Raw genomic sequence first — 7,761 nt, 5'->3', positions numbered from 1 at the left:
TGGTATAAAAGTTGACAAAATCAATATTAAATAAAAAATGAGATTTTTATCACACATCAGCAGTTACATAATTTTTGAATAATATATTCAAAGTATCACTACAACAAAATTGAGTTTTACGGCTCCACATTAACAACATACAGTAAATATAAGTCGTGATTTATCACTTTTATGACTTGTTTTTTTTTTGCATACCGTAAATAATTTTCCAACCACAACGTGTTTATTGCGTAGGCTGTGAATGCTAATATTGATGATTTTTTACAACTTGCAATATTAGTCGTAAATAATAAAACTTTCTACGACATGCATTTGGCATGCCGTTAATACGTCAATTATATACGACACGCGCACACCAGCTTTTAAAAATATTGAACATTTCATGGTGCACAAAAAGTCAGTCGTTATTTTTACGGCGCACAAAAAGTCCGTCGTTAAAAAATACACTTTCTACAACGCACATATACTAGCCATTAAAAATATTTTATTTTTCACAACATGTAATTTCTGTCGTGAATAGTATGACCAAAATAAAATTAGGCGCCAAAATAAAAATTTTGAGCCCCAAACACCAAAAAAATTATAAATTTTTTTTTTTCAAAAACTCCAACTCTTTAACCCCAAAGCCAGAAACCCTGACCTCCTACGCATTGTCATAAAAAACCCAACTCTTCAAACCCATACACGATCACAATTCCTCTTTCTCCCTCCTGCCTCCCACGGCACCGCCACTGCCAATGTGACTGTCGGGCTGCCACCATCACCTCCGTTATCGACCTTTCTCTCTCTCTTCTCGGCTTGTTGCTTCAGGATATCGATTTGCTTCCGATGACTTACTTCTCTCTACATTTTCTCTCTCTTTCTCTCTCCTTATCTTCTTTTTTCCTCACCAGATCGACGACGATCTCCCCGCCCTTTACTTCTCTTCCATGGCCGCCGCCGTTTTCACCCTCACATCCACCGTAACCACCACCACTACCACCACTGTCTTCACCATCTTCGTGCCATTCTCGAATGCGACGATATGAGATATGAAGGCTTCAAATCTACTGGATTTATGGTAGATCTGAGATGTGAGGGTTCTTTCTCCGTTGCTACAACCACCAAAATGAACGATGGAGATGAAATTTGTGTTCGATTTTTGTTGGTTCATGATCTATGTTCAAAGTTATATATATGTAAAGCACCAGTGATTTCTATGTGTGTGTGTATGTGTAATTGGGTATCTGATTGTTCAATTTCCAAACCCTAATGGTGAAAATGGAAATTCGAAGTCTGTATATGTGTGTAATTAGGTATCTGATTGTTGTTTGATTTGGTTGTTAAAAACGTAGAGGAAACGCTTTTGGTTACGTTTGTCCAACTATTAATCACCAAGTACATGCTGATTTAAAGTCAAAATTGATTTCTTTTTTGTGTTGATTTTTGTGTGATTAGAATGAAATTGAGCTAGGGCTAAATTAGAGAAGCTGTTCTGATTGTTGGATTTGATTATTTTGGATTGATTTGGGGGATTTTTTTATAGAAATTATTGTCATTTTGGATTCAAGTGTTATTAATTTGAAAGAAGTGTTTTTAATTCCCTTTTCTAATTGATTTTGCAGGTATATGCTAATTTAGACTCTAAAATTTTGATTTTTTTTTTTTTCTGTACTTAATATGGACGTGTATATTTGTATAGGCTAATTTTTTTTTCGTTCTTGAATAGAAGAAGAGGTATGTTTTATGATTGGTCTAACAGTTTAATTGCCATATTGTCCAATGCATTGTCTTGATTGTTAAATTATATGGTTATAGGATAGTTTATGTTATTTTTGGGAAATCATATGCATTTAATCTGTGAAGGGGAAAGGGTCTAAGGGAGGTCATTTCTACTAATAATGGTTTTATATTCTTACTGTTTGACTTGAGTTCTAATAGTGCTGGTGTTCTTGAAGATGGTCCATGGTTTATTGGGGGTCACTCTCTGATCCTGAAGAAATGGCACAAGATGATGAGGATAACCAAGATGATGAGGCTAAACATATCACCAGGGAAGATGCAGTGCAAGCAGAGCTATGGTTCTTGCCACTGCTCTCCTTGTTTCCTTCTCACTTCACTTGGAAACAATTCACGAATCTACTTTCACTGTCGGTGATTCTTTAGGATGGGATTTCAGTGTTGGAAGCTGGACAAATGGGAAGCAATTCAAGGCTAAGGATATGTTAAGTAAGATGAAATACTCTGTCTTTTCTTTTCTTTCATTAAAGTTCTTACTTTTCTTGAGTAAACCTTGATTTTATTTTGTTCATGGATGTTCGCTATTTTGTGAGAAATAGAATATGTTATATGGGTGTTCTAAAATTTTCATTACACAACTGGCTGCAAATTAATAATGGAAGTTCGAGATTGTTTAAATTATATGATCATAACTGAGTGCAGATCCATTAGCTTTTGATGAATATCATTCCTTGGATTCTACACTTCCCTTAAATTGTGATTTTCTTTTGAATGTTTCTTATAAATGTTTTAAATTGTTTTTATGTTTGATTTATCATAAATTTTTTGAAATTATTTTGATGTTATTGTTTCATTGATTTGATTAATGTTTTTTTTTTTTTTTCTAGAGTTTAGTTTATCATTTTTATCCTTTAAACTATCAATTTCATCTATTTAGTGTTCTATTTTCTAGAGTGTTCTATTTCATCTATTTGATTTGATTAATGTTTTTTGCGTTCGAGAATTATGCATATATATGTATACACACTCATATGTTTGATTAAGTTGGTTATAATTGATACTGGTCTTGCCCCAAAACCCCAATTGATGTGTTCAATTTCATATGCATATATGGTGCTTGGTTGCTGAAGACAACGTGTTTGACAAAAGTCCTAAGTGAGGTGAGATTCCTCTTGCTTTGATTCTCTTTTCTGACTAACCAAACTGAGTATTTTTCTCATTTGATTACTCTGGTTAATTGTATGTTATAGTTTTTAGCCTAATTTGTTAAAAATGGTTGAGAGGAAAAGTGAAAGTTGTTCCTTCTGGGGATAGTTTGGTGATAATGGGGAGCACCAAGGCAGAAATCTCCCCTGAGAAGACAATCACTTTGTCATCCTTATTGCTCTAAGATTGGTAAGTTTGTTCAATCTGCATTATTTGTTTCATATTTCGTACCTTATGTTCATCTTATTTGTTTCTTTATTTAACCCTTCCCCATTTACATTCCTAGGCTTGTAGAGGTGGTGTTAATGAACCATTTACAAGGGAAAGCAGAGAGTATTTAAGGAAACTGTGTATTGGAAAGGTGTTCATTTAAATGCTTTAGCTATGGCTATGATTGCAATCTATCATTTTCCTAATGAGTGAGTAGGACATTTTTAGATCTGAACCAATCTGCTTTTGAATAGGATGTCATATTCAAAGTGGATTATACTATATCATTTATTGGGCAAGAATTTGGCTCTGTTTTCCTTGGTGATAAGAATGTTGCATTGATGGTTGTTTCTGATGGCTGGGTAAAGGTATATTACTCTTGATTTGTGCATACATTTTTTATTTTAATATCGAATTTTGGTTGTCTATGGATGGGCAATTACTGAATCTGCTGGGTGCAGGTTAGGGAGCAGGGTCAACAGAAAGGAGACGCTAGTCCTTTCTTAGCAGAGTTGCTACATCTTGAAGAGTAAGCCAAGCAATAAGGGCTAGGACATTGGACCAGGGTTAGTCTAAGTTCTTTACTTCCATTTTCTCCCCATACTTTTCCTATTTTTCTAGTACAGTGGAGCCGCTATAGTATAAGTTCTGTACCTTCCCCTCTTATTTTGTCCATGCCATAATAGCAACATAGTGCACTTGCACTATAAAAACCCATTCTTCACTTGCGCTAAGAAATTTATAGTAGTGTTTTTGTTTTCAAAAGAATATATGAGTGCTATGCTGACAGGCTTGCCAACTCTAATTTGACTTGGTCTCTTTATTTTGGAACTTACAATGGTAATGGATAAAACCTATACAAATGGCATCTCAAAAGCTTTTCTCAGTTGTTATCTTTCAACTGTTGCTTCTTGTTCCTTTTGCTTTAGGCCTTGCTAATGCAAATGGCCTGAAGCTTGGCTTCTACCACAAAACCTGCCCATCAATTGAGGCTATTGTCAAAGAGACAACTACTCGATTTCTTTCGCGTGCTCCGACTCTTGCTGCTCCTTTGATCAGAATGCATTTTCATGATTGTTTCGTCAGGGTACATCGCTAGGCACTGGATTTCTGTTTTTTATTTTTATTTATTTATTTTTAAATAATGCTATGCAATCAGAAAAATTATTCAAAAGAATATCTAGAATTTAAAATTTATAGGACCAAATTTAGTTTGATTTGACCCTATAAAGAAGTTTAAATCTACAACAATATAGATTTTAATTTTTGGACAATTTTCTAGATGCATAGTATTTTTGGTTTTCTTATTCATTTTGCATATTTACAAAAGTGTTGTTTTATCATGCCGATTACTTACTCTTATAATGATAATCAGGTGGAGTTTGGCAATTACTTGTTTAATAGTTTTTTTGTTCATTTATTTATTTTGTCTTTAATGAATTGTTATTTTTTTATAATTTATAAAGAATTTTACATTTTTAGGTCCTACTCAGCTAGACAAACCTGAAAAGAATTTTTTGCCCCCCCTCAAATATATGTATAATTTTTAATGGCATTCTAAACTGGTCAGACCTAAAATGTAATAAATGAAAAAAAGATTTGACACAAATCTTAAAAGGGAAATGATAGATAGGTGACAAAAAAAAAATATTTATAAAAAAGTGATGAACGTTATAAATATTAATAATTACAATTATAATTCTTTTCATCTTTTTGTAAATTGTTTTTCTGATTCTCCCTGATCAGTAATTCCCCCAATCTCTAAAAACCCATCCCTAAAGACAAACTTGAGAAGAAAAAAAAACAACGAAAGTGACTGAGCATAAGAATCAGTCTGATGATAGAAAGAAAAGCTATAAAATATGCACATAACAGGATAATGATAGTAGGGATTGAAAAACTTTTTAACTCTTATAATGATCATCAATGGTAGCAATTTTATCATAGCTAGTAAGTTTATAATCTAAGTTTTGTTCATAGGGATGTGATGGTTCAGTACTACAAAATTCAATGAAGAACAACCAAGCGGAGAAAGATGCATTTCCAAACCAAAGCCTGAGAGGATTCCAAGTTATCGACGCTGTAAAATCAGCACCGGAATAGAAGTGCCCAGGAGTGGTGTGTCCTATGTCGATGTCCTAGCCTTAGTAGCTCGAGATGCAATTTCACTGGTAACAAAAAAAAAAGAAAAAAAAAAAGAAAAAGAAAAAAAAAAATTGAAACGAAACCAAACTAACTAAACTTTCTCTGCCAACTTCTTCAATATGGTTGGTCTAACATTCCCCAAAAAACATGTTTTTATTGATTTGATTTCCTGATTACATTACAAATCCATGGACCATTTTGGGTGGTGCCATTGAGGCGTAGAGACGGAAGAGTATCGATCATGACAGAGGTCTTAACAGGTTTACCTCCTTTTGGCAACATCACTCTCAAAACAATTTTTGCATCCAAGGGACTGAGTGGTAAAGACATTGTTGTTCTTTCAGGTAGAATTAAATTTTCAAAATTGACACTGAAAATATTTGAGAAGAAAAACTCTTTTCTTACATAATGTTTATACACAATTGAAGACCAAAATAATATAATAGTGTATTTTTCATCAAAAGATCTATCATATCATTGTGTATTAATTTTCTGTATGAAAATTTTAATTTTTTACTGAGTAATGCTAGAATGATTGATTTTGTATACAAATTTACTTATCATTTGATGAAAAAAAAGTATCTTATACAAATAAAAACTATATAGAAAATCAATACGCATGTAATAAGATGGCAACTATTCAGCTTATCATTACAACAAAAGACTTGAATTTTTAAGATTTCCAGAGAAACATCATTGAGGTTGTAAATTCTGTATAAAATTTATGTCAAAACATCAAGATTTAGCTTGAAGTGTTTCTTTTGTTGACAAGGGCACACACCATAGGGATTTGTTACTGCACAAGCTTCACCATAGGGATTTCCTTTGTCATACAGACAAGAAATGCAACAGGGTTAGTTGCTCTAGCTATTGTCGCCGGTTTAGGTGCATTAACATCTACATTGGGCACCCTTGTCCCTGTGATAGGAGCAAGTGGATTTACTACAGCTACAATTGCAGCTACAACGACTATAGGAACTGTTGTCGGTAGTTTTAGATAATCTCTTAATAGTTGTCGATATGTTTAGAAAGTTAGATATGCATAGTTTTGGATGGTTTAAACTTTTTATACAGTTTAGAACTTAAGGATATAGTTTTCGAATGTTTGGAATGTATAAACAATTGTTGAATGTTTATAATTTATGGATATAGTTTCTTTTTGATGTTTCAAATAATATTTTGGTGGTTTATTGATGTTTTGTGATGCTTGTTTGTAGCATTTGTTAAATTGTACAAAATTGGTCAAATAGAACCTGTTGAATTTAAAAATAAAAAATAACTATTGCATATTCTATGGCTGGCATAATAAGTCGTATTACATATTTTATGGTACATAATCGGCGTCGTTATTTGTCTCACTAATTAACGGCATGCAAAAGTAGTCGTAGAAAAAGTAACAATGACGTACAAAATCTGCCGTTAAATAGTTTTTAGCGGCGTATTATAGCAAGTCGTAAAAAAAGTAATAACGACGCACAAAATCCACCGTTAAATAGCTTTTAATGGCATTCAAAGCATGTCATTGAAAGTGAATGACTTTATATGACTGTCATAATATGACACGCGCTGCACGTCGTAGAAGGGTTTTTACGGTGTGCATTGCGCGTCATAATTTTTTTTTTTGTTGTTGTGGTGTATTTTTATTAGTACCAATGAAGGCCAAAATTTTAGATATGATTCATGATGAAAATCATAAAATACCTACACCAAATAGGAAAAAAAGAACTGTAAAATAAGTTTTAAGAATAATTGTTTGCAACACCTTTTCTATTCTATGAATAACAACCAAAAAATTCAGCCATATGTCTTGTCACAAGATATTAAAAAGAGAGAAAATTGAATAGATAATTAATCAAAACAAATAAAATATCCAAAAAAAATGTTAAAAATTGCTTAATAACTGCATTATTTGTTTGATTTTTCAATGAATTTTACTGTCACTATTGAAAATAATAAAACTAAATCCATAATTTCCTTCTATGAAATTCAATATCGTGGGGAGGAGAACTGAATGGGCATGAAGATTATACCAATAGAGCCCTTACAAATAGTATAAGTTATTAACTTTAGGTAACAATCACCAATTCATAATACAAATGACTACGAGTTGTATCAAGGAAATTTATTAATAGAATAATTAAAAAAAAATCCAATAAAATCATACTGTTTGCTATATAATTTGTAAAAGCCAATCGTAGAGTGACACATGACACCTAAAGGGAAATTTAGAGAATTAATACAAGTCTCCAATCAAAGACAAACTCGTGGCAATTCACATTGGTAATATCAGATCTGCGTGGCATCGGAATAGTCAAAAGGCGCGAGATGACGTAACCTAACGGTTACCGACAATTCAAATTCAAATTCAAATTCAAAAGGAAAGCCTAACTGCAAAAGAGGCATAGTGGGAGCTGGTTGAGCGAAGCCATGACCACAGATCGTGCAAAGGTATTTCGACGGTTAGAAGACCACTTCAACGGT

At 32.8% G+C, this 7,761-nt stretch overlaps 1 long non-coding RNA gene across 2 annotated transcripts; it reads left to right on the top strand.

Annotated features, from left to right (window-relative positions):
- Positions 1-2,311: 2,311 nt before the first annotated feature.
- Positions 2,312-6,452, top strand: LOC114286525 (uncharacterized). Of its 2 annotated transcripts, XR_014330172.1 has the most exons (6): positions 2,312-2,879; positions 3,009-3,114; positions 3,212-3,286; positions 3,390-3,503; positions 3,597-3,701; positions 5,116-6,452. It is a non-coding gene; the product is annotated as an uncharacterized LOC114286525 (long non-coding RNA). The 2 variants fall into 2 exon arrangements; XR_014330171.1 differs by lacking the exon at positions 2,312-2,879 and having other exon boundaries at positions 2,976-3,114.
- The last annotated feature ends 1,309 nt before the right edge of the window (positions 6,453-7,761 follow it).

The sequence above is a fragment of the Camellia sinensis genome, chromosome 5 (assembly GCF_055761805.1).
Source record: "Camellia sinensis isolate YWXY chromosome 5, ASM5576180v1, whole genome shotgun sequence".
In the NCBI taxonomy this organism is placed as follows: domain Eukaryota; kingdom Viridiplantae; phylum Streptophyta; class Magnoliopsida; order Ericales; family Theaceae; genus Camellia; species Camellia sinensis.
The sequence above is the reverse complement of the archived record's forward strand: the minus strand, read 5'-3'. Positions and strand labels throughout refer to the sequence as shown.